At 37.1% G+C, this 24,078-nt stretch overlaps 1 pseudogene; it reads left to right on the top strand.

The window, feature by feature from the left end:
• Positions 1-600: 600 nt before the first annotated feature.
• LOC149185081 (strigolactones hydrolase CXE15 pseudogene) lies at positions 601-2,277 on the top strand (annotated as a pseudogene).
• The last annotated feature ends 21,801 nt before the right edge of the window (positions 2,278-24,078 follow it).

Here is a 24,078-nt window from a genome sequence, read left to right as displayed (position 1 = left end):
AAAACACACGGTTATCAACCCCAAAATAGATAATTTCAATGACTCTATTTTTCATTTTCTATATCTGTTTTATACTTTGTTGACCATACTTAAGCTTGTTTATGTGGCCAACTTTTTTGATAATCATATATTATCATTGTAAAACCTTTTATATTAATAAAAATCTTTTTATACGAGCTTGCTTTTTTTAATAATATTACCTTTAATTATAATTTATACATCCAAATTCATATCCTATTTAAATTTACTTCTGATTATTTTATTTTCTCCTCCTTATTTTGATAAATATTTTAGAAGCACATTAAAAAAAACATCGTTATCGTTATCATCGTAACTACCATGATAATTACAATAATTACGAGACATAATTTTACATCTTCCCTATTAACCCAATAAAGTCCACCAAGGTCGTTTTCAAACAACAAACACTGAAGAACAATCAAGACCACCTAATTATATATATCTAACCACCTAATTACATTCATAGTATTTCATCATGCCTTCATACATATGTAATAAATGGACTTTGCATACTTTTTTTATCTAGTAGATTCGTTGTATCTTCTATTGAGCTAGTGCATTGATGCAGACGTTATTACAACAATAAATTGAGAAGCAAATTACCCAAAAAGCAGCCAGAAGTAAAGAAGCGAGCGGTTGATTGGGTGGTATTTTAACAGTAGCACATGAAATCCCTTCCCAACTAGTCTGCCTTTCAGAAGCTTTGCAACGACATGCTGGATAGCATTCTGCCTAAAGAAAATTGAGTAGTTTTTGTTGAGAAACAAATAACGAGGACAGAGCGGGGAGATAGAATATCAGTGGTGAGGAAAGGAAAACGTTTGGGCATCGCGGTTTTAATGGAAGAAGTACTGGAGAATGTTGGAGGAGTTGTTAAGGTGCACAGAGATGGCACACTTTTATCTCAAGAAGATCACCGACTCTTCCAAATGTTATGCAACTATTTCGTGCAAACAGAAGCGGAAACTGAGGTCACGAGTAAAGACGCGGTGTTGAATGAGAGGCTGGGGTTGTGGGTTCGACTCTACTTGCCCCCGTCTCACCTCCAACAGCACCCACAAACGCGCCGCCTCCCGGTAATGGTGTATTTCCCCGGCGGCGGTTTCTGCCTCGCCTCCCCCTCCCTGCCGGAGTATCACAACTTCTGTCAGACGTTGGCGGCGACTGTAGGTGCGATCGTTGTCTCCGTGGCTTACAGATTGGCTCCGGAGCACCGCCTCCCCGCCGCCTACGACGACTGCATCACGGCACTCCAGTGGGTGAGCTCACATGCGGGAGCCGGAGGAGACTTCGAACAAGACGCGTGGCTCGAGTCCTACGCGGACTTTTCCGCTGTGTATCTGATCGGAGACAGCGCTGGCGCCAACATCGCACATCACGTTGTGGCGCTGCGTGGCGGTGTTGAAGCATGGAGCCCCATCAGGTTGAGAGGGTCGATACTGATTCAGCCCTTCTTTGGCGCCGAGCAACGCACACGGTCGGAGAGCGAGTGCCCGCGAGACGCGGTTCTCAGTCTGGAGCTGACCGACGCCTTTTGGCGGCTGTCTCTCCCACTGGGCAGCAACAGAGATCATCCATTCAGCAACCCTTGGAGCCCCGGAGCGCCAAAGCTGGAAGAGATTTCGATGCCTCCGTTGCTGGTGGCCATCGGTGGCAGAGATATTCTGAGAGATCGGGGTCACGAGTACAGTGAGTTGTTGAAGCAGAACGGGAAAAGCGTTGAGGTTGTGGTGGTGGAGGAAGAAGAGCACGGCTTCTATATACTCCGACCCAAATCTCAGTCCTTTCAACGACTCTGTCAACAAATCTCCCGTTTCATCTCCGCAGTTCGTACAGACAACCATACCTTCTAGAGGGTCGCTATAAATTTTAATGCTTAGAATAATGCATTTCTGACTATGTAAGCAGATTATCTCACTTTGTTAATGTGGAGTTACCTCAACCAGTTCAGGTTGTAAGAGGTACTTCTATCATGTCAGGAGGTTAATTTCAGTGCTAAAATTGTTGTTGGGATAATCCCATTGCACTTAGAGTTTACTAAAGCTAGATCCGGTTTGAATTATGTACTTCTATTATGTGAAGAGATCATTGCACGAGTTTAGTACAGCTAGATCTGGTTTGAATTATGTGCTTCTATTATGTTACGAGATTGATTACCTGGGGGAGTTATTTTACGGATGAAAGAATCATTCCCCGAGGGAAAACTGTCTTTTACAAAATATGAGAATCAGGGATTAAATTTGACGGGTGATCCTATCCGTCCAAGAATTTTTTTTATAACGTTTTTATTTTTAAACTGCGCATCATATGACTTAAAATTTATTCCTACAAGTTTCATCTAATTTCAAATTGTATAATAAAAGAACAATAGTTGTGAAATAATTTTCAAACCAAAAACACAATGTGCATGAACTATGTAAATGTTCAAAAAGTAGATTCAATATCGCCATGTACACAAACTAAATTTTGGACAGTTTCACCAAAAAAGATAATTGTCAAAACACCACTATTAGAAAAATAAAAATAAAAATAAAAGCAAAAACTTCAAATATTTAAGGTTCTCCTTTCTTTAGCATCTTTCCAGATGTCAGATACCCTATCCCATTCCACCATCGATGAATCAAGCCTTGTTAGAGACACATGCATCAAGGCATCCAATGCAACTAATGATAGCTTTGTTCTTCAGACATCCTTTATTATGTTTTGTCTTGAGAATCCTCTCTCACAAGCAACTGTACTTGCAGGAATAGTAAGTATCGCCTGCCATAATTTTGACATGTGAGGAAAATTTGTATGCAACCCTGTAACATAAAAAATCCTCCATGCATCTTTCATGGATGATCCCTCGCAATTAACACGAAGAGTGTCAACAAATGGATGCAACTCTTTCAAACAAGCCTCAAAATCAAATGTAGTTTTGTTTTCTTTACTTTGATAATAAGGATGTTGTAAGTGTTGAAAAATCTTTTCGAGCCAACGCTTTGAATTTCGTTCTCTGCCATGAACATCCTCTAAATAATGGTAAGGGCTAAACAATCTTGTTGAGTTGAAAAATGCAAGATCATGGAATCTTGCGTTCAAATTCTCTACGAGAGCTTGAACATAATCTTTTGCAAGTTGTTTGCAACTTTCTATTGAACCTTCAATACACGGTTTCCATGATTGTTTTTGTATATCAACACAATCAACATATGCATGTGGAATTGCTACAAATCATAATTCATGCTTGTGAACAAGCCCCTCCTTATCACAAATTTCTAGAAAGCCAAATTTAGAGGCATCTATAAATTTAGATAAATAACATGTGCCATCTGCAAATGTATTGCTTCTTAAAAACCACCTTTTCAAAGTGTTTACCGTGACATCTATCGCTGCCCCTAAAGAGCTGACATCAATGTACTCTTCTTGGAATTGCTTGTTCAACTTGTTTAATTCACACATTATATCTGCAAGCATATGTAAACAAAATTGTACTGAAAATATTCTTGCCTTATCATACCATGAGTCTTTTCTTTCATTTTTCCACAATGTTAATATGGGAGGCATAAGTGCAACACGTCTTTCAATGACTTGTCCCCTTGAAAGCCATCTAACTCCATGGATTTGAAGAGCTTGAAGAGTTTCAAGTTGCATAAGTTCTTGTAGAGCAATAAGTTGACTATTTCTTTTCGTAGAATTTTGCAGCCAAAAATATACCTTATTTGCTAATTTATCAACAAATAATAATTCAGGTATTTTTTTTGAAGCATCTGATGCAGCTAAGGCTTCACGATGAGCAATGCAATGAACACCTACAAGATTAGGTACATCTTTCTTCAAGAAAGTGATAAAACCATTTTCATTACCAACCATTGAAGAAGCGTCATCTGTAGAAACTCCTATCAATCTTTCTGTTGAAAGGCCCCTTGATTCCATTAAATGTTTGATTGCATCATAAGTTGTTTTCCCTCTTCCATCGCAAACATTTATGAGCTTTAAAAACTGTGAAATTGGAGGACCCAATCCTTTTGAGTTTAAAAACGTGGCATAAACCACAAGATGTTTTTCTAAACTACGGTCTGTACTTTCATCTAACATCAATGAAAAAAAGGGCTATCTAGCATTTTGGAAGTTTGTAGCTCTTCAAGGTACTTAGATATAGCAAAAAGGAATTTTTTTGCAGCCATGTGATTTGTATATAATGTGTACTCTTTGTTCTTTGGCATATTTGGCGTGTGTAAAGACATTGTAAGCAAACAAAGAGATTCATATTTTGAAAGTGGTAGATCCTCTTGCACCATCCAATATACTAATTTCATAGTAGTGATGACTCTTTCTTTGTTCATATCATCAATGCATGCAATGTGTTCTGTAATAGACTTCACCTTCTTCTCATTTCCACATATCCACTTTCCCTGTGAGAGTTTATGAATGCTTGAATTAGCATGAACAATTATAGAATCATGCTGCAATGTAGAGCAACTAGTCCCAATTCCCCATGGCCCCATTGCCTTATGCATTTCACAATATATGCATTTCATAACTGTTTTTCTTCATGCTTTGCCTCAACCACTTATACTTAGTTTTCCACTGATCACGAAACTATCTTTTTACTTTCATTTTTCTTTTCTTTTGGGTGCTAGGTTCTCCGTGGTGAAATTCTTCATCACTTTTTTCATTATGCTCCAAGATATCATATTCTTCATTATGCCCCAAGACATCTAAATCTTCATTTAGATCAAAATCATGATCTTCTTTATCAGGCAATGAAGCTTGAGATGTATTAGACCATCCAAATTTTTTTTTGATAGAAATTTGATTCCCTTTTTTGAAGACATTTTTTATATATAATACCTATATAATAAAAATAAAGTATTTAGTATATATGAATTTCATTTCATCAACTAAAACCATATTAAAAAAATAATCTTGCACTGGTATCCTGCTAAAAATCCCAAACGCTAAAAATAAATCTAAATAAATCATTTAATAAAATTATAAAAATACATCTTTAACAAATTCAATTAACTAATCCAACAAATGAAATTTTACAACAAAAATCCAAAACTAAACAATATAACAGAGCTGTTACAAGGACATTTATCCAATTCATCAAAAATGATATAACAAACTTTTACATGAATTGATATAAAAAACTTTTACATATACAATTTATTACAGTGAGAAATCTAACTCATCAAATTTCACAAAAAATTTAACAATTTAAATACCACTTCTATTCTAAATACATTCAGAATTCAACAACATATTAATTGATTCAACATTCTGTCATTGTCCTATTTACAATTTTGGAATTTTGAAATAGAAGATTTCATTCATGGCCAACCAAAAAGAAACTAAAAAAAATCAGGGACTAATATTACACTAAAAGCAGACGGACAACAGCGCCAGATAAACTAACCTTCACAAAGACACATCCAACTTGGGTCCATGTGAACACATGTGCGCACTATCTATTCCATCAACGCTGGAAATGAGCTATGGGAATTGACAGTCAATATTTACCTTCCAAACCCTACCTTTTCACAAATCCACTTATGGTATATTTATCGACTACTTTCTCACTACCATTCATGTCGAGTGGCTCATAAATTTTCCGTTGAAGGCATCCGAATGCATTAGGCTTCTAGATGCTTATGGAAAGTTGTAGGCTTCGATCTTTCCACCTTACCGTGGCACCTTACCTGTGTGCCTTGTCACACTGGTAATAATTTTAAATTTTCCATCTCTCTATTATATTATAGTTTGGGTTATTCCTCTATTTTCTGTAGTAGGAGTTCAGGTTTTTGTCAATATTTTGTTTAGAGGCCACACCCGTGGAGGTCAGAAACTGATTAAGTTCTCAACTAGGTTCTATCCAATGTAAGTTTTATAGCCTATATCAATTTCTGGATGTTTTATCGATAGGCTGACTATCCCTTGCGGTTTTATGATATTGTGCTTAGTTTGTAATTTTTTCTTCTCAGTTTATGTCTTCCACTAATTCACATTTGAATTCCTAATTTGTTTACTCAATATTATGTAAAATTTGGCACCACACAATTATATCATCCATGAATCACTTCAAGAAATTACCAGCTATAACAGTGTAGTTTTTATTTGTACAGAGAGAGAGGGAGGGATTTCAAAAACCTGGCAACGCAAAATTTAAGTTGGGCACTGCTCTTCTGCCACGACGATGTATATAAACTGATGACAGACGCTGAAAACTCAACAGAAATCGCACTAGACACACGACGAGAACGCTGTTGGGGTTGATGTTGGTTTTAACTGTGTGTAGCGTCTCTGGCACAAAAGTATCTGTATAGTTGACGACTGGGGGCCTCGAGCATACATTCCCAGAATTGTATTTTTTTAATGAAAATCCAACTGAGAGCTGGGACTCTTCATTGTCCGCGGCAATTGAGCACGCTTACCCGAAGTTTTTTGTTTAAATTTTCAATGAATCGACCAACCAAACAATGCTACGCTAGGTTAACAGGTAGTCCTCTGCGACTTACACCATATGCTATATAATGCTCCTCCTCATAACCTCATATCAACTCAGTGGAGTGACTAAGCAGCTGTTGCAGCTTGCAGGTGCTTTTGTTTATTTTCCCATGGCGCGTCTACTATCATTCGTTGTCATAGTCATCAGTGTTTTTGCTCTCTTCATATGGAATATTGAGGTAAGATGTTACAACTTACAGGCTACAACACATCACAGATTCACAAGTGATCGGGATTCGGTGGTAAATTGACGATAAAGCTTTAAGCGATGGATTATTTCCCCGCGGGCCGCGACAGGACTCGTTAATGGAATCTTGTATATATTAAAGTTTTTAAGTGGTAAGTTGGTAACTGGTAACAATGGTAAGTTTCATTCTAAATGCTCAAGTGGTAAACATGAATGTGAGTTGAATGCGAATTGAATGCAAAATCCATAGATCTGATAGCCATCCGATCACTGTACTTTGTCAATGAACGCTAAACTTGCAAGTTGCCCCGGCTGGAGTCTGGAGATTATAAATTTATAAGGTTACACTGTTACAGATTCACACCATATTAAAAATGCCATAATCGTTCCAAAAAGTTCTGAATTATAGTAATTATTATTCAACAATCCAGTCGCTGTCATTATTAATATTATAATTATTTCACAACCAAATCGCCACATCGTCAAGATCCGCTGTAGCCTGTAGCAACTCGTGAGATGAGGAGAGAGATTCGTACTGTGCCGAGTCTCATTGAGTCATTTGACATGATCCAGTCACAAACAATTATTCAACAATCCAGTCGCCACATTGTAACTTACAGCCTACAGGTATAAAAAATAATATATATATATAAATTTATATAATTTTTTTTTGGTTTTTTAACTTTTAATTTTTAAACATGCCCGTCAATATGACGTTTTTGAAAATGAATGGCAAGTTGCGCATGACGTGGAGCTTTAAAACTAAAATGTATTTTATAGGTAAAAATGAGAAATACAGACATAACTAAAACTTATTTTATAGATAAAAATGCGAAATACAAACATACTCGCATCAAATTTAACCCCTGATGAGAATCAAGGTAGAGATACTATAATATAAGTCTTGTAATTGTAACAATTACTCACTAATCCTTTATCTATATGGTTTGATTATAGATAAATAAGCGTGTAGGAAAAAGGACCAAAATGCCAGAGACAGTACATTGCAAAATCACAAGTAAGATAACTAAAAAGTAAGAATACTGTAAGTAACAGTCCTGGAGTCATGATCGTATTTAGCCTAATGAACCAATTTGCAGGGAAAAGTACGTCCCATAAAATAATGATTTTTCCGCCTTGTTGTTGGTATCCGTCACACTCTTAACATAAATATCTGTCACACACCCAGCCAGGTTCGATGACAATGAAGACACCACATCAACATTGACTATTAGTACAAGCCCCATCAAAAAATCCAACCGAAATCTTTTGCCACACATTCTGTTTTATAATCTTCCGCTGTTTTATTACATGCTTCTATTTCAGAGAAATATACCGCAATCCCCAGTACTGTATGCCTTATATCTACCTGATTGTGAGGAAATTTACCTCACCTAGTTCGGCTTTGATTCTGAGCACATTTCTATTTTGACTCCTCAGTGAGCTAATTCTACTTTGATTGTTACATCAATGTTTGGTTGGAATGTTATTTGATCTCCATCAGTATTGGGCTATTCCAAGATAAAGGAAAATTCTCTAAGGGTTAGAGTTGTAATAAAAGAGTCTTGTAAGTTTATGTAATGATCTTATCGCTGAGTGCGGGTCTTATTTTATTTGTTAAGTAATTAGAATTTTTATTGGTATTACATAAATTAAGTTTATGTATAGTTCATTTTCTTAAAAGATGAAGTGTGTTTTTTCTTAGTTCTTTATTTTGTGATTTCTGAATTAAAAGATTGTTTAACTTTGCACTCTGATATTTAGATATTTTAACATTTGGAGTTCCGTTTTCATATTTTTTCTTGAGGTTTATTTTAATGTTTATGGAATCTAGTTTTAGATCTAAATCTGTTTGAGATTTGTTGTTTGCTCTTGCAGTGGTTAAGTGAAGATAGTGTTAGAAATTGTAATTACTCTGGCATGTGGAGTTGATTAAACATAGAAAGTCAACTAGTTAATTGAGTGTTGAGCTGTGAGTCAAGTCCAGTGATGTGTGAAGAGTTAAGTGCATTTCATATTTAGAGTGTGACTTAAATCGGATAGGTGTGTGTGCATGTCAAGGTATTTTAGTCAAGTCACTAGTTAAAAAAGGTTAAATACCTTTCACCTTGTTCATTGTAAGCATCATGTTTTGTGTGATCAATAACATAACACCACTGGTATTTTATGTGTGAATTATTTATTCTTTACCTCCTCCACCTTTCCAACGAAAATGTGCAGCAAGAGAGAGTGGATCAGCAGTAATCCAGTGATCCGCAAGAAAGAATAGAGAAATATTTTTTCATGAAACAAGCTGATTTCCTTCGAAGCTGGAAGCGTTAGAGGACTAACGTGGTCCTTCTATTTCATTGGATCATCGGACAAGGACGCGTTAGAGCGAATTGGAATTTTTTCGATAAAAGATTCGAAGTCAAGTTGTCAGACGACCGCAACCGCAGTTGTCGTAAGCAGTCCGTAGATAACAAGTTCTATTTCATTGGATCATCGGACAAGGTCGCGTTAGAGCGAATTGGATTTTTTTCGATAAAAGATTCGAAGTCAAGTTGTGAGACGACCACGACTGCAGTTGTCGTGAGCAGTCCATAGATAACCAGGTCTATTTCATTGGATCATCGGACAAGGTCGCGTTAGAGCGAATTGGATTTGAAATCGTCGTGAGCCTGGAATGTAAAAGTCAGGGTAAGTAAAAGCTTAAAAGGTATCAAAGTCACCTCGGTAAATTTTGCCCCATATTAAAATACTTTCTTCAATCTATAAGTGACATATTTGTTATATTGTACAATATTGAAGTGGTTGAAATGGTTTTGCTAAAAGAACTTTACACCGCTGTTAATACAGTGTTTTTTGAATTCGCGAAGGGGTTATTATAAAGGTTTTTGTTTTTTATATGTAAAGATATTATATATATATATTTTTATATATATAAAAAATAATTAAGGGATTTTATGAAAGGGTCTATCAAGGTTTTATTGACAAAAGAATTTAGGGTTTTGTAAAGTCTATCCGTCTACAAAATTATTTGGTTTTTTTTAGGCATGACAGTTTTTTGGGTGAAGACTCTGTCTTAGAGGGGTACATATTGAAAATCATATTTTTTTAGGGGCGATATGGAAGATAGCCTCATGCAATCAGCGAAACAGCTATAAGAAAAGGAATGACAACAGTCATGGGTCGCAAAGCGCGACTTAAGAAGACTAAGAAAAGGAATCGAAAAGAAGAGGCAGAGATTGTTGCCATGGTTAGAGAGGTTCAAGCCGCAGCCGAGGAACTAAGAAGAATAGCAAAAAACAAAGAAGAAATCGAGGGTGATTGGTGTAGCTTTAATTTGCTACCACCTCCTATGTTTATAGGCGAATATTTTGATCAGTGGGTTATCAAGATGCTAACTTTTCTTAGAGCTAAAGAGTTAATTGAGTATGAATCTAAACCCATATGATGCAGTATGTGATGTTTTAGCATTGAATTTTATGAAACATACATTGGATGAGAAGTGTTTGTGCAAGGTAGCAAAAGCTACAACTTCTAAGGAAGCATGGAAGATCTTGGAAGCAGAGTTTGGCACAAAGGAGAGTGACATGCAGTAGCAAGTTATGTCACAAGCAAAGAAGTCAGCCACAGATCTGAGAGTATATGAGCAAGACTTTGAGAGGAAAACAGAGCTTGGAGAATCCCACTCAAAAGTGGATGATGGTTGTCAAGACCATAAAATTGAAACCCATTATGCAAGCATGCATATGGATGAAGAAGATGCAACAAAGATTGCAAAGAGAGAAGATGAAACCTCTATATGTGAAGCAGAGCAAGAGAAAATAAATACTCAAGGACTCCACTCTAACGTGGATGATGCATATGATTGTGAATCCCACTGTGATGAGACACATGTGGATGATGACTACAAAGTGATATGTGAATTGGTGAATCCAGCCGCAACTGATGGATTTGGTGAAGTTGAAATTGTTAATGAAATTGTCAATGAAATTGACAATGAGCATATGCATGCTCGGATATCCCACCATTGTGTGGATGAACATTACGTTGATGATATGTGTGGTTTCTTTTTTGAAACAGGGATTGATTGTGACGATATGGTAAACACAATGTTTGATGAAACATTGAAGGTTGAAGTTGCCATTGTAGCAATAAGATATGAAGCAGTATGTCACCTAGCAGCAGTTGATGATCAAGAACAAGATAAAGTGATTGAAGATTTTTTGATGGGAATATCCACTAACAACATAACAGTGGAAGACAACCTCCATGTAGTTGAAAAGAATGAATATGTAGAGAAGAAATATCTCACTGAAGAGAGTCATATTAAAGATGTTTTTAACATTGTTTTTTAATAAGTAGGTGTTCAAAATAGCATGGGAGTAGAAGTTGAAAGGAAGGTTGTTAATAAATTTGATGCAGATTTGAAGCTCATTGAAGAATGGATTCAGGCACCAATAGAACAAATTGATGTGAGTCTTAAAGAAGTAACTGGAATAAAAGAATTGAATAAAATGGTGGATATTGATCTTGAGTGTGAAAATTATAGGAAAAAATTCGTAGTACCTGAAGATGAAAGTGAAAATAATGATATGGATGTTTCTAAAGACAAAGATGAATGCATTGAAACCATTTTTTAGTAATGGATTCAAGAAATATGCTAGAAAGAAAGTCAGGAATATGAAGCGCAAGAAGCAGAAAAAATAAGATATTTTGAAGATGCAATGTTATGGCAGCAGTCCATGATTGAACGAATATTTGAAGAGGCAGGTGTAGAAGACATGATCCAAATGTTTTTCAAAACAAGTTCAAAACAAGTCAAAGAAAAATTGTAGCTGCAACAAGTGAATAAAGCCTACAACAAGAAAGTTCAACAGAGAATGAAGAAATTTCGAGGATATAGAATATGGAAGAAGAGAAAAAGAAAATGCAAAATTGTAAAATTCTTGGGTCATTGTAAGCCTAGCTGAGACATAGACTAGCAGACATGTTTGAATGATAGTTGAGTCATGTTTGAGTTATGTTGAGTCATATGGTTGTAATTAAGGGGGAGTGTTACAAATTGTAATTACTTCCGCATGTGGAGTTGATTAAACATAGAGAGTCAGTTAACTGAGTGATTGAGTGTTGAGCGTTGAGTCAATCCGAGTGATGCATGAAGAGTTAAGTGCAGTCTATATTTAGAGTGTGAGTTAACTCAAATAAGTGTGTGTGCATGTCAAGATATTTTAGGCAAGTTTCTAGTTGGAAAGGGTTAAATACCCTTCACCGGGTTCACTGTAAACATCATGTTTATAGAAGCGCCACAGCTCGTGTTTTATGTGTGAATTATTTATGCTTTGTCTACTCCTACTTTCCAATAGATAGTTCCCATTCTAATCTTACAATTACACAGATCTTTTCCACGCATAACCCAAGGATCCTTGCACTCTCTCTTTCAAGGGCTTAAAATTGTTGTGGCTCTGTGGTTAGGTCTGCAAGCTCAGGAAGGCATTTAAAGTTGCTGACTTCGGCTTACATTTTCTTGTGCAGTGGAAGATAAACGAAGTATTTACGTCTATGTTACAACAACAAGGCAGTTCTGGAATCTCTCATCCAACTGTCTCTTCGGATCTGACAATAACCACATCACAGGCTCCACTCTGTAATTAAGCATTCAGTCAACATCGAGAATTTTTTATCAGCTGTTCGAAAGCACTCTGTAATTCTGCTTAGGGATTTGGGAATGACAAGTGATAGTTGTAGCTCTTCTTGGGATTTGAGCGATGTACACAGTCGAGCAATGGTTTCTTGCAACTGTCTCTTCCAGTTGGCAGTGTTAGAGATCATCCATATAGAGTAAGATTATTCACTCTCTTGTTGGTCGACATCGGTGTCAGACATTTGCTGAATACTTTACTATTTGAGAAGTGTGGCACTTGATTTTTCGGAGTACTCAATTCAAGTAGTCGGGGTCATTGTGCGTTGTTATCATGGCGCATGCATATTTGTTGAACAAACCAGCCACTTGAAGCAATCGAAGAAGAGCTCCGAGGTTGCAGGCCTAATTTAACAGTCTACTGTAAGTTCCCAAGGGGCCACATAAATCTAACAAAGTTTTTTTCCCAGAAGAAAAAACAACAGTTCATATATTAATATAATCAGTTACAAATACACTATGATATATGCAAATAGTAGGATAGTAAGTGATTGCAAATTAGACATTTGGTCGCAGAAAAAACTGAGCATTCGCAAGGGAAAAACCATTATAGCCCGAAATGACCAATGTTAAGAAGGAAAAGGACCATAAAAACATTCTAGAAATAAAAAAAGAACCTCAAGCATAGGGGAAGGCGTCAGAGCCAACAATAGAATCCTGAGCAAGTATTCAAAGCTGATCAATCCAAGTTGGGAAACTAAGCCACGATGCGAGAGCTGGTTTGCCCGGAAATTCTGCTCCTTGTAAATATGGCAGAAGGAGATGGAGAGAAAACATGTTCACGTAGAGGAGATCTGATCCAACCAGTGGCAGAGAGACGAGACAGCCAAAGAGGATTTACCTAGGGCCTAGGGGATAGTTTCCTTCGAATCTCCAGTGACTAAGATTTCCTCCAACACGAGCCACATAACACATTTGAGAGTACCCCATAAGGCTAGTACTTCAGCCCTCCTGTTAGTGCCCAAACTTGCAGATCAATAAAAGTTATAGCTCCAGGTGGATGAAATGGATATCACTGCACCACAACAACAACGCCCATCCACCAATGCCCCATTGAGGGAGATAATGGGGAAGGTTTGACCGAAGTTTATATAGGACCAAACATGTCTATGATTCTGAAGTTTAATGGGACCAATCTCTGAGAAGTATGCGACAATTTTGAGGGCAATAACACGTAGATCAGGGAAATCATTGTCAAAGATGTAGGCATTCTAGCAGTGCCATAACCCCTAGAGAACATAAAGTGGAATTCCCCGAAAATTAGGGTGGCAAGTGGACCAACTACAAAGGAAAGAAAAAATGGAGATGTGATTCACAACACAGTTGAAATTTAGAGCAAAGGAGACATCCACCCAGACAACGATGGCAAAGGGACAATGAAGAAATCAATGGGATCCATCCTCAAAGTTTGATTTGCAGAGGCATTAACAACTAGGACCCATGAAACCTCTCTTGAGAAGGTTGTCCCAAGCCAATATGTGGTTATGTACAACCAACCAAGTGAAACATTTGAGTTCTAATGGTGCCTCCCACTTCCATATCTGAGCCATCCATCCAGTGAGGGGATCAGGCTGGGGACGAGTTAAGATATGTAAATAAACATCCTTTGTCAACATGTCATCATGTTGCGAAGTCCCACCCAAGTCAACCTATCAGCATTTTCAATGAGAACAAAAACAACCTAAGTAAGATGGGAATGGAAGGTCTCACATTTTAAATGAAGTTCTGGGCGCAGCTCCAACTCGTGAGCCCTGTACCAATGGGTGGAAGGGAATATCACATGATGAACCAATCCAATTTGTGACAAGTGTTGAAGACCCCAATTGTGTAGATGGAGGATAATTGGCACAGATAGGGTATGAAAACCCTCCATGCCCACCATGGCGTCAAGACCAACCAAAATGTTGTTGCCCCACCCCACAACCCAACAAATATTGTTGCACAACCACAAATGAGCTTGCATTAAACTGTGCCACATGAAGGATGCCCTTCTCATAATAGGGGCACCAACCCTAATCCAGTCCTCCAAGGAATTTGAGCTGAGATATTCCCATGGTGGATGGTTTCAAATACTTGGGCTTCCACTTGAAGCCATGCAATTATAGGAGGCAAGACTAGGATTGAATACTTGAAAAATTGAAGAGGAAGTTATCTCATTGGGAGCATAAGTGGTTATCCTTGGGTGGTAGGATGATTTTGGCAAAGGTCATGATTTAAATAATAATAACAACCAGGTTCGATGACAATGAAGACACAACATCAACATTGACTATTAGTACAAGCCCCATCAAAAAATCCAACTGAAATCTTTTGCCACACATTCTATTTTATAATCTTCCGCTATTTTATTACATGCTTCTTGGGTCCTATTTCAGAGAAATATACTGCAATATCCAGTACTATATGCCTTATATCTACCTGATTGTGAGGAAATTTACCTCACCTAGTTCGACTTTGATTCTGAGCACATTTCTACTTTGACTCCTCATTCAACTAGTTCTACTTTGATTGTTACAACAATGTTTGTTTGGAATGTTATTTGACCTCCACCAATATTGGGCTACTCCAAGATAAAGGAAAAATCTCGAAGGGTTAGAATTGTAATAAAAGAGTCTTGTAAGTTTATGTAATGATCTTATAGCCGAGTTGTGGGTCTTATTTTATTTGTTAAGTAATTATAATTTTTATTGGTATTATATAAATTAAGTTTATGTATAGTTCATTTTCTTAAGAGATGAAGTGTGATGAAGTGTGTATTTTCTTAGTTCTTTATTTTTGTGATTTCTGGATTAAAAGATTGTTTAGCTTTGCACTCTGATATTTAGATATTTTAATATTTGTAGTTCTTTTCTCATATTTTTTCCTGAGATCTATTTTAAAGTTTTTGGAATTTAGTTTTAGATCTAAATCTGTTTGAGATTTGTTGTTTTCCATGGCACCGCGTAAGTGAGGATAGTGTTAGAAATTGTAATTACTCCAGCATGTGGAGTTGATTAAACATAGAGAGTCAACTAGTTCACTGAGTGATTGAGTGTTAAGCGGTGAGTCAAGTCAAGTGATGCATGAAGAGTTAAGTACAATCCATATTTAGAGTGTGAGTTAACTCACATAAGTGTGTGTGCATGCCAAGGTATTTTAGGCAAGTCGCTAGTTTGAAATAGTTAAATACCTTTCACCGAGTTCATTGTAAGCATCATATTTTGTGTGATCAATAGAAGAGAAACAACTCATGTTTTATGTGTGAATTATTTATGCTTTGTCTCCTCTGCCTTTCTAACAAATTAGTATCGGAGCAAAACGATCTAAAGAACCAGAAAGTTTGCAGCAAGAAAGAGTGGATCAACAGTAATCCAGTAATCCGCAAGAAAGAATAGGAAAATAACTTTTCATCAAACACGTTGATTTCCTTCAAAGCTGGGAGCGTTAGAGGACTAACACGGTCCTTCTGTTGTAGAATTTTTTGGTTTTGAACCCACTGAATGTTATTGAGATGGAAAATTATCTCACTGTGGTCCTTTTGCTTCTCCAGGATGATTCTTCCCAATATCATCTTCATTTGCTAGTGCATAGTGATAGAGTGGAAATATTGATTCCTGTGCCCTTGGTGTGTTAGGGATCTGGAACCAAACAACATTAGCCTGAATCTTAGAGTCAAAGTGGGTGTTCCTATCACGAAGAGCTTGGGCTTCAAGAAAGCATATTTTGTCTTGAAATTTTGAAGGGGTAACCACATGGTAAAGGTAAGCAACAACTTGGGCTTATGACTAAGCTCAAGACCATCCAGAGCGGTGGTCACCCCTTGAGTCATGTCTTGGCCGCATTCGTTCTCGAGGCATGGTAATAATGAGACGAGTGAAATAAACTAGTGAAGTCCCAAGAGAAAGGAGGAGTTCGAGGGATCAGAAACCAAAGTGAGACCAACACACATCATGCAAAATGTAGGACTTCAGGGCTAGGAGTGGTAGGCAAGCTAGAAGCCAAAGGGGCTGCAGAGGAGTGGTATAACCAAGACAGTGTGCCAGGAGGGTAGTCTTGTCTAGGAGTATGACTGTGCCACCTCGCCCCCTATTATCATGTTGAGCTTACCCAAAAAATTCTGGACCAAACAAACCAGAGAAATAGAATTGTAACTTAAAGACCAGCTGAAAGAAGTTAAAAGAAGAAGTAATGCTAGCATACATGTTGGATTTGTGCTCCTAAAAACCATAGAATAATTTTGATACAACTCCTCCCACCAACGAACATGCAAGCTACTTGCATGTAGCCCCACCAATACTTGGAATTTGAAAGGAGCGAGTGAAGTGGAGTGAAGGGTGGAAGGCAAAACCAGGAGGGCCTGGACCTTCCACAATGGTTAAGCCACTATTGCAAGTGCCACAAAGGAAAAATCCCACAAGAAACCTAACAATGCACTAATGACATGAGATATCTATAATTCGCCCCTAGTGATTCCAAGAAGTTGAGGAGATTGAGGAGGCTTCTGGATTAATGCTCTGCATTATCATTAAGCATTGGCATGTGCAAATGCATGGGAGAAACTGTCCATGCCATGCCCCTCTTTAATGCTTGCGGTGACAACTAGGTGACATGTCTGCTCTCTTCCCTCCCTAGCACATATTTTAACATCCCCATCGAGATTTGATGATCGTTGATGATGAGATTGTTGAGTTGATCCCACCACTCTGACCAAGCTTCATTACTCTAAGGGGAAGAAAGGTAAAAATTCTAGTCCTTACATCCCAATTTTGTGACATAATCTACCACTTTGTTCTGAGATCTCTGATAGTATGTGGGAATGATAGCAGAGAGAGAGAGAGGGGGGATTAGAGAATTAATACGAGAGATGAAGTTTTATAGCCTTCGACTACGGAAGTTATTTTTTTAGGGAGCATCCATTAAGATATATCTTAAGATTGTTTGTAACCAAGTAAAATTTTCATCCACTTGGATATTTGTAAATCCATTTACAATAGTGATGTATAGACCATACTCCAAACTAAAAAAAATTGTCACATCATTACTCGTGACTCCACAATTATTAATACACAAAAATATGGCCTGGCCATAGCAGTTCTTGAATATGTCTCCAAACTAGGCAATATCAGATTTCCTTTTGATGCCCCATCAAAATTAAGTTTTATAAACCTCATTATGGGAGGGGTATAGTTCTCTGGAGAGCCAATTCCAAGATGAAGGTAAGTAGGGGTTTTAGGTGGATACATGACTTGGGAAAGCTCAAGGTTGGTCAGGATAGCTGACTCATGCAGGTTTTCTTCCCAATCTGGTTGAAGAGCCATTATGATAATATGATGGAACAATGTTACCAACTAAACAAGAACTTTATAGAGATCTCATTTTTTGGAGGTCACATTAAATCATGATTTTCATGTTGATTTTGAAAAGTGGTAATGCAACATCACCATTTTCTCATTTCAGGTTTAAATCTCTATTTTGTAACCATGACATTAAAAGCCAATTCATGATTATGAAATATATGAAAAACCACATTGGAATGCAAAAGTGGTGATGTAGCATGGTCCTTTTTTTTAGGGTTAAAATTCATATAATCTTCAATCATGGCATTAATGACCAATTATCATGACTATGAAAGACATGAAAAAACATGTTGAAATTAAAAAGTGGTGAGGCAACATCACCCTTTTTAGGGTTAAAATTCAAACTTTTTTCAACTGTGACCTTAAAGAACAAATATTATGACCACAAAAAATGCTAAAACTCAACACTTAAAATTTGTCTACTATTCTATTATTTTTTAAATGTTTGTTTTTAAATTGTTTTCAAAGTTGTGTAGCTTTTATTTTATTTTATTTTGGGGATTAAAATTACCAATTAATTTTGCCCACGAGGGTCAAGTTAATTCACAGTCATTGTGTTATGAAGTATTATGTAAAACATGAGATTCAAAGTTCAAATCTTCGTGGGTCAAACCAAAAAAAAAAACATTACCAATTAATTGGCATTACAACCTTGACTATTTATATCATTAAAAAAACGTCAACTTTGAATCTAAAAGTTACATTACATAATTTTTGTTTAATTATTAATTATTTGTTTTGTGATAATCTATATAAAAAAAATCCTCGGATCTAGATGAGCGGTGGAGAGAGGAGTGGGGGAAAGTTGTCACCAACCCACCCACCTAATACGCTGGTGGATGTGGCAACATGTCCCTTGGCATATGTCATAATTTGAGATCAACACCATTAATAGTCTTAGATTAATAAATCAGTATGGAATGAAGTTAGATTGTGATATTGTGTGTGCGAGGAGGACAGAGCATACATAGTGTATGGAAGCTCCAATGCGCTTGGGAGATTTGAAATACAAAGGAGTTGTCCTTGGTAACTCATTCATATTGCAATTAATATTAATGAGGTTAGTGATGCACTAGAGGAGAAGACATTGAAAGGAGGAGGAAGGTGATACAAAGCATGTGAGGGGTTGATAATTATGTTGAGCACGCTAGTAATTACTTATGGGAGACATTGAACTCAAAGTGCACCAATGCTAGGGGGGGTAATTGAGAGCAACATGGAGGTAAGAGGTACAGAGAAGAATGATTCCAAAGAGAATTACAGGTTGTAGAGGATTTTCTCATTACTGACTCTTCAAAATTGGTATGGTAGCATTACTTCTGGGTTGAGGGATGTGAGGTTGGCTAATCCCACTCTCCAAGAAAGAAAGGTTCCTGATGAACTCTGGGTCATATATGGATTTCTTCTAGCCTAGAAATCAACTGAGGGACCAAGACAAGCATTGGGCGTGCTTGGGTGGCTTAGACATGCAAGAAAATCCCTTTTCACATCCCCTCCAAGTAATTACTATACAGGTATCTGACTTTCCTCTAATGTGTTTACTTATAGTTCACCCCCACATGAATTAATTTGGAAGAATCCCTCACTATTAGTTGGGTTTCAAGATGAAAATGGTAATGTTTTTCTAGATGATATTGTTTCTCTGCATTTGAGTGGGGATAAAAGTAGAGAGAGGTTACTAATAAGAGTAAACTGAATTGGCCTTTACCCTGTTGAGCATAGAAGATATAGGAAAACTGTGGGGGATGTTATCTATGTTGCCTTGAGTACATTTACTGGCCTTGTCCACTGGGGAGCACTATTTAAAGAAAAATATTTGTGTGAGTTCTGGCAGAGCTTGTTCAAGAAGGGGAAAACATTAGGCAGAAGAAGGGAAGTGGCCTTGAGATCCTATCTTGTGTAAACACACCTCCCTACCCTTAGGGATGTGTTTACTCCGATAACCTATATTCCCTGGTACTATTAGAGAAATGGGATAATATATATATATATATATATATATTTTCTTTCGAGTTTCCAAAACTCAGTTTGGATGTCGTCATCATATTTGTCTTAGAGAGCCATTTCTAGCAATATGAATTTTTTCCAAATTAGACTCTGGAATGTCAAGTTTTGGACGTTTAAAGTCTTGTTAATTAAAAAATGCCACCTCACCTTTCCTGCCATGTGGTGCCCATATGGCATATTACTACACTACCACATAGCAAAGGCTCTTAAGAACTTAGGGGTGCATACCCACATGGAATGACACATATGGCCATAATGCTTATAGGTGCATACGTGTAGTTTGATATATGTATATGTATATGTTGTATATACATGTGTTTAATTTTCACCATTGAGCGAACCACCCAAACCATATAGTCTACGACCTCCACCATGGACCAAGCCTTATGTGTGCACTATTATATTATTTTATATATGTGTGTGTGTGTGTGTGTGTGTTTAGCAATATACATTAGCCACTCATGCACATATAATTTATGATGGATCCATACTTACCATCCACATCCATCTAATGGACCAGGTTAAAATGGATGGATCAACAATTGTGAATAAAAGCGCAACCCCCACTCACCCACGATCTATCCCCACTGACCTCACAGGGGGGGGGGGCTTTTATTGTCAAGGATATGTTTCATGGTACTAGGCCAAAATCCAACTGTCTTCTTCTGTTCCACTGAACCAAAGATCTAAATTCAGTAGTGCTATCTCCACCTCCCCACTGATATCATAGGAAGGGGTGTTCCACTATTTTTCTCGTCTATCGATCTCCCAATTAAATCTCGACTATCCAAAAGATTGGTTGTGCACTATTGGTGTAGGGGTATTAAAATGGTGCACAATGAGTTATATGGGCATACTTCTTGTGGTGTCCACTAGATGTAGCAAGTGTATCATCAAGTGACACAAGTGGAAAATGACCAACATAACCTTCCTTCAAATGTATTCAATTCACCACAACATTTATAGTTATAAAAATAATGAAGTAGCTCAGTCATGTCACTATGTGGAATGTATCATGCCAACATTTCACTACGTTTAGGTGTGCTTGAGAGACTAAATGTCCATGCTTATTTCAGATCCAACAATATCATGCCACTGCCGAAATATTCAAGCAAACAACCCTCAAAGAGGTCTTTCAAACACAACAGGTGTTATCATAATAGAGAATGTTATTGGGTTATCACTTTCATCAACTTTCTTTGAGATTTTTTTCAAGACTATGAATGAACAACCAATTGCTTTATTCAATACTCTTCCATAACCAATGTTGATTATATGCACAAATAATTGCATCCAACTCCTCGAGATCTAATTTAATAGAAACATGTCCAATCTCCGCAATTGTGACCAAAAAGGAAGGATAACAACAATGAATATTAGGGAAACGAGGTGTGGTATTGTACTTTATTTCAAAGATATGATTACTATGATATGAAGCAAATGTAAGTTCACTTATACAGGCTCTACCATCAAGCATAATACATACAATTACAGTCTCACTACTATAATTTGGGTTTAGTATGATGATTGACCTTCCTCTTAGGACTCAACTTATTAATGTAACTAACATGTCATATGGATGAACAATTGTCTCTAACCAAAATGAAAAATATATTGTTCAAGACCAACCTTGCTAACACATAAAATATTCCAAATATAAACAAAACCTAGATTCTATTACCACAACAACACCAAGAAGCGTGCAAAGTAGAGTACTTATCAACGAGGGAAAAGATTTTATCATGTATATGGCATAAATGCAAATATCATGTCAAATCTAGGCGCTAGAAGAATTTGGTCAAGTTATTAATGAATATAAGATAATCTCCTAATGTTACTATTTGAATTAGTGAATTTTTCGAGAGCTCTACAATAGTTCATCTCTAGGGTTTTAGCGTTCAAGCTCAAGCCCTCTATTTCAACCTTCATGGATCCTCCATATGGGGGTGGTCGTGGTCATTCCTTTAGGAATGTAGAGGCCAACCACTCTTCACAACAGTCAGGGAATGGATTTGGAAATTCAGTTGACAAACAATAGGTTAATTCATCCTGAGGTTTGTAGTCAGTAGCCCCTCGCTCCAACATGCAACAACTGGAAAAAACAACTTTGCCTCTTGAATCAGTAAGCAATGCAACCCCATTGAATAGCCATTGTCTCCCACAAGCTCCAATGTTTCCTCTTCTAGAAATCCCCATTGAGAATTTGGGCACAATAGTTGAAAATATGAAAGAACATCTATTAATTTGCAAATTCATGGGTCCTTGGCCTTCTAAGAAACTTCTCATTAGCTAGATAAGAAAAAATAGGACAGTAAAAGGAGACATGGAACTTAAGCTAGGATCCAAAGGTTTTCTCACTGTCATCTTTAACAATGTTGTAGACTGAGACTGTTATGCAACCAACTCACAAAATATAGATTAATGACTTAAAAAGTATCCTCTTTGAGGGGGAAACCTCCTATACATTACATAAATGAACAATTCTTGGATGATACAAATGAAAATACCTCCTTTGTATATATAGGAGTCTAAGGGGTCACAATATAATCACAGCCTACATAACAAGAATAATGTAAGGGTGCCAAAATAGAAATAGTGGACTTATATGGGGCACAACAATAAAAATATGGGGGCTACATGGGCACAACAATAGCAATAAGGGGGACACTAGTATTATAGGGACCTCTAATGCCCCTCTCCTTCAAAAAAGTGTTGTCCTCAACACTTGAGTAATTATGGATGCTTTTGTATAAATTTCTCATGTCATTAAAATTGGCATGTTTTTGAAACCTTCTAGAAATTAGATTGTGGCTTCAAATTATAGAGTTCCACAACTTGATAAGTTAGCAGAACCATTTTAATGGGGAGGTCAAATTTAATGCTGCTTTAAAAGTTGTGTTGAGAAAAGATTGCTAAGTTAGACAAGTTAGCACAATTATCGATATAAGTCACTGAGCATCAATTTTCCTTTAAAACATTAATGACTTTGAATTAACCACTATGAATAAAGTGACTTTTGTTGATAACCCAAAAACTTTGAGATTCAAAATCACCATGGCCAAATACAACTAATGCAATATCTTATTTACCTGATTGAATCTGCAGTTTTTGGCCGCCACTCTCCAACACAGGAAGGATTGAAATAAACCATCGCTGGCAGGACAAAAAAATACCAGGAATCAAATAAAAGGCCCTTGATAGGAGGAAGAATAGAGCCCTGCTTGTAAGAAACCGTCGGTAGAGAAGAACAAACGCAAAACGAAAAACATTTTTCATGCAAGACGTGGAGGTGTAGTATCAAGACAGGTGTGGTTGGCTGTTGTGAAACGAAGAGAGTGAATTAATGTGACATTTGGATGAATTTTATTTGATATTTACATTTGTTCTTTAGCTTTAGAGTGATATTGGGGATGTGAATGTTATTAACATGGGCTATTTGTTTTTTTTTTTCTGCACTGAAACCAAACTAGCGCCAGTAAAGATGTTGTAAGTTTTTATCAAAATTACTCAATATAATGTTGCCACATAATTAATTTAAAAATTTAATTCATTTCTATCTATGACAACATACAGATTACAAAAAAATAGTTGGCTGGAGTAAGCCGTTCATAAATGTGTAACATAGAAAATAGTAAATTGTAATTCAGAAAACATAGACATAAAAATATGATGGACTTGAGTGGTCATCCTTCATCAAAAGAAGCTACAGGCACAAGATCCCCAGTGTTCGGTCTCGGTGAGGATTGTCTCCCACGTCGAAGATGCATCTCTATATGTGCCAATTGACCGTCCATACTAGGAAGACAAGATTGCAAATGCTTTGAACCCACTGAATGTTATTGAGATGGAAAATTATCTCACTGTGGTCTTCTTGCTTCTCTGGGATGATTCTTCCCAATATCATCTTGATTTGCTAGTGCATAGTGATAGAGTGGAAATATTGATATCTGTACCCCTGGTGTGTTAGGGATCTGAAACCCAGTCAGCCACATCAACTTGAATCTTAGAGTTAAAGTCGGTGTTCCTATCACAGAGAGCTTGGGCTTCAAGCAAGCATATTTTGTCTTGAAATTTTGAAGGGGTAACCACATGGTAGAGGTAAACAACAACTTGGGCTTATGACTAAGCTCAAGACCATCTAGAGCAGTTGTCACCCCCTAAGCCATGTCTTGGCCGCATTCGTTGTCGATGCATTGGGATAATGAGATGAGTGAAATGAACTAGTGAAGCCCCAAGAGAAAGGAGGAGTTCGAGGGATCAAAAACCAAAGTGAGACCAACACACATCATGAAAAATGTAGGAGTTCATGTAGGTAAGCTAGAATCCAAAGGGGCCACAGGGGAGTGGTATAA

This window comes from Pinus tabuliformis, chromosome 3_2 (assembly GCF_031772625.1).
Source record: "Pinus tabuliformis cultivar Carrire ecotype Pingquan chromosome 3_2, CPIR1, whole genome shotgun sequence".
NCBI classification, from domain to species: Eukaryota; Viridiplantae; Streptophyta; class Pinopsida; order Pinales; family Pinaceae; genus Pinus; species Pinus tabuliformis.
Note: the sequence above shows the minus strand (reverse complement) of the source record. Positions and strands in the feature narration are given on the sequence as shown.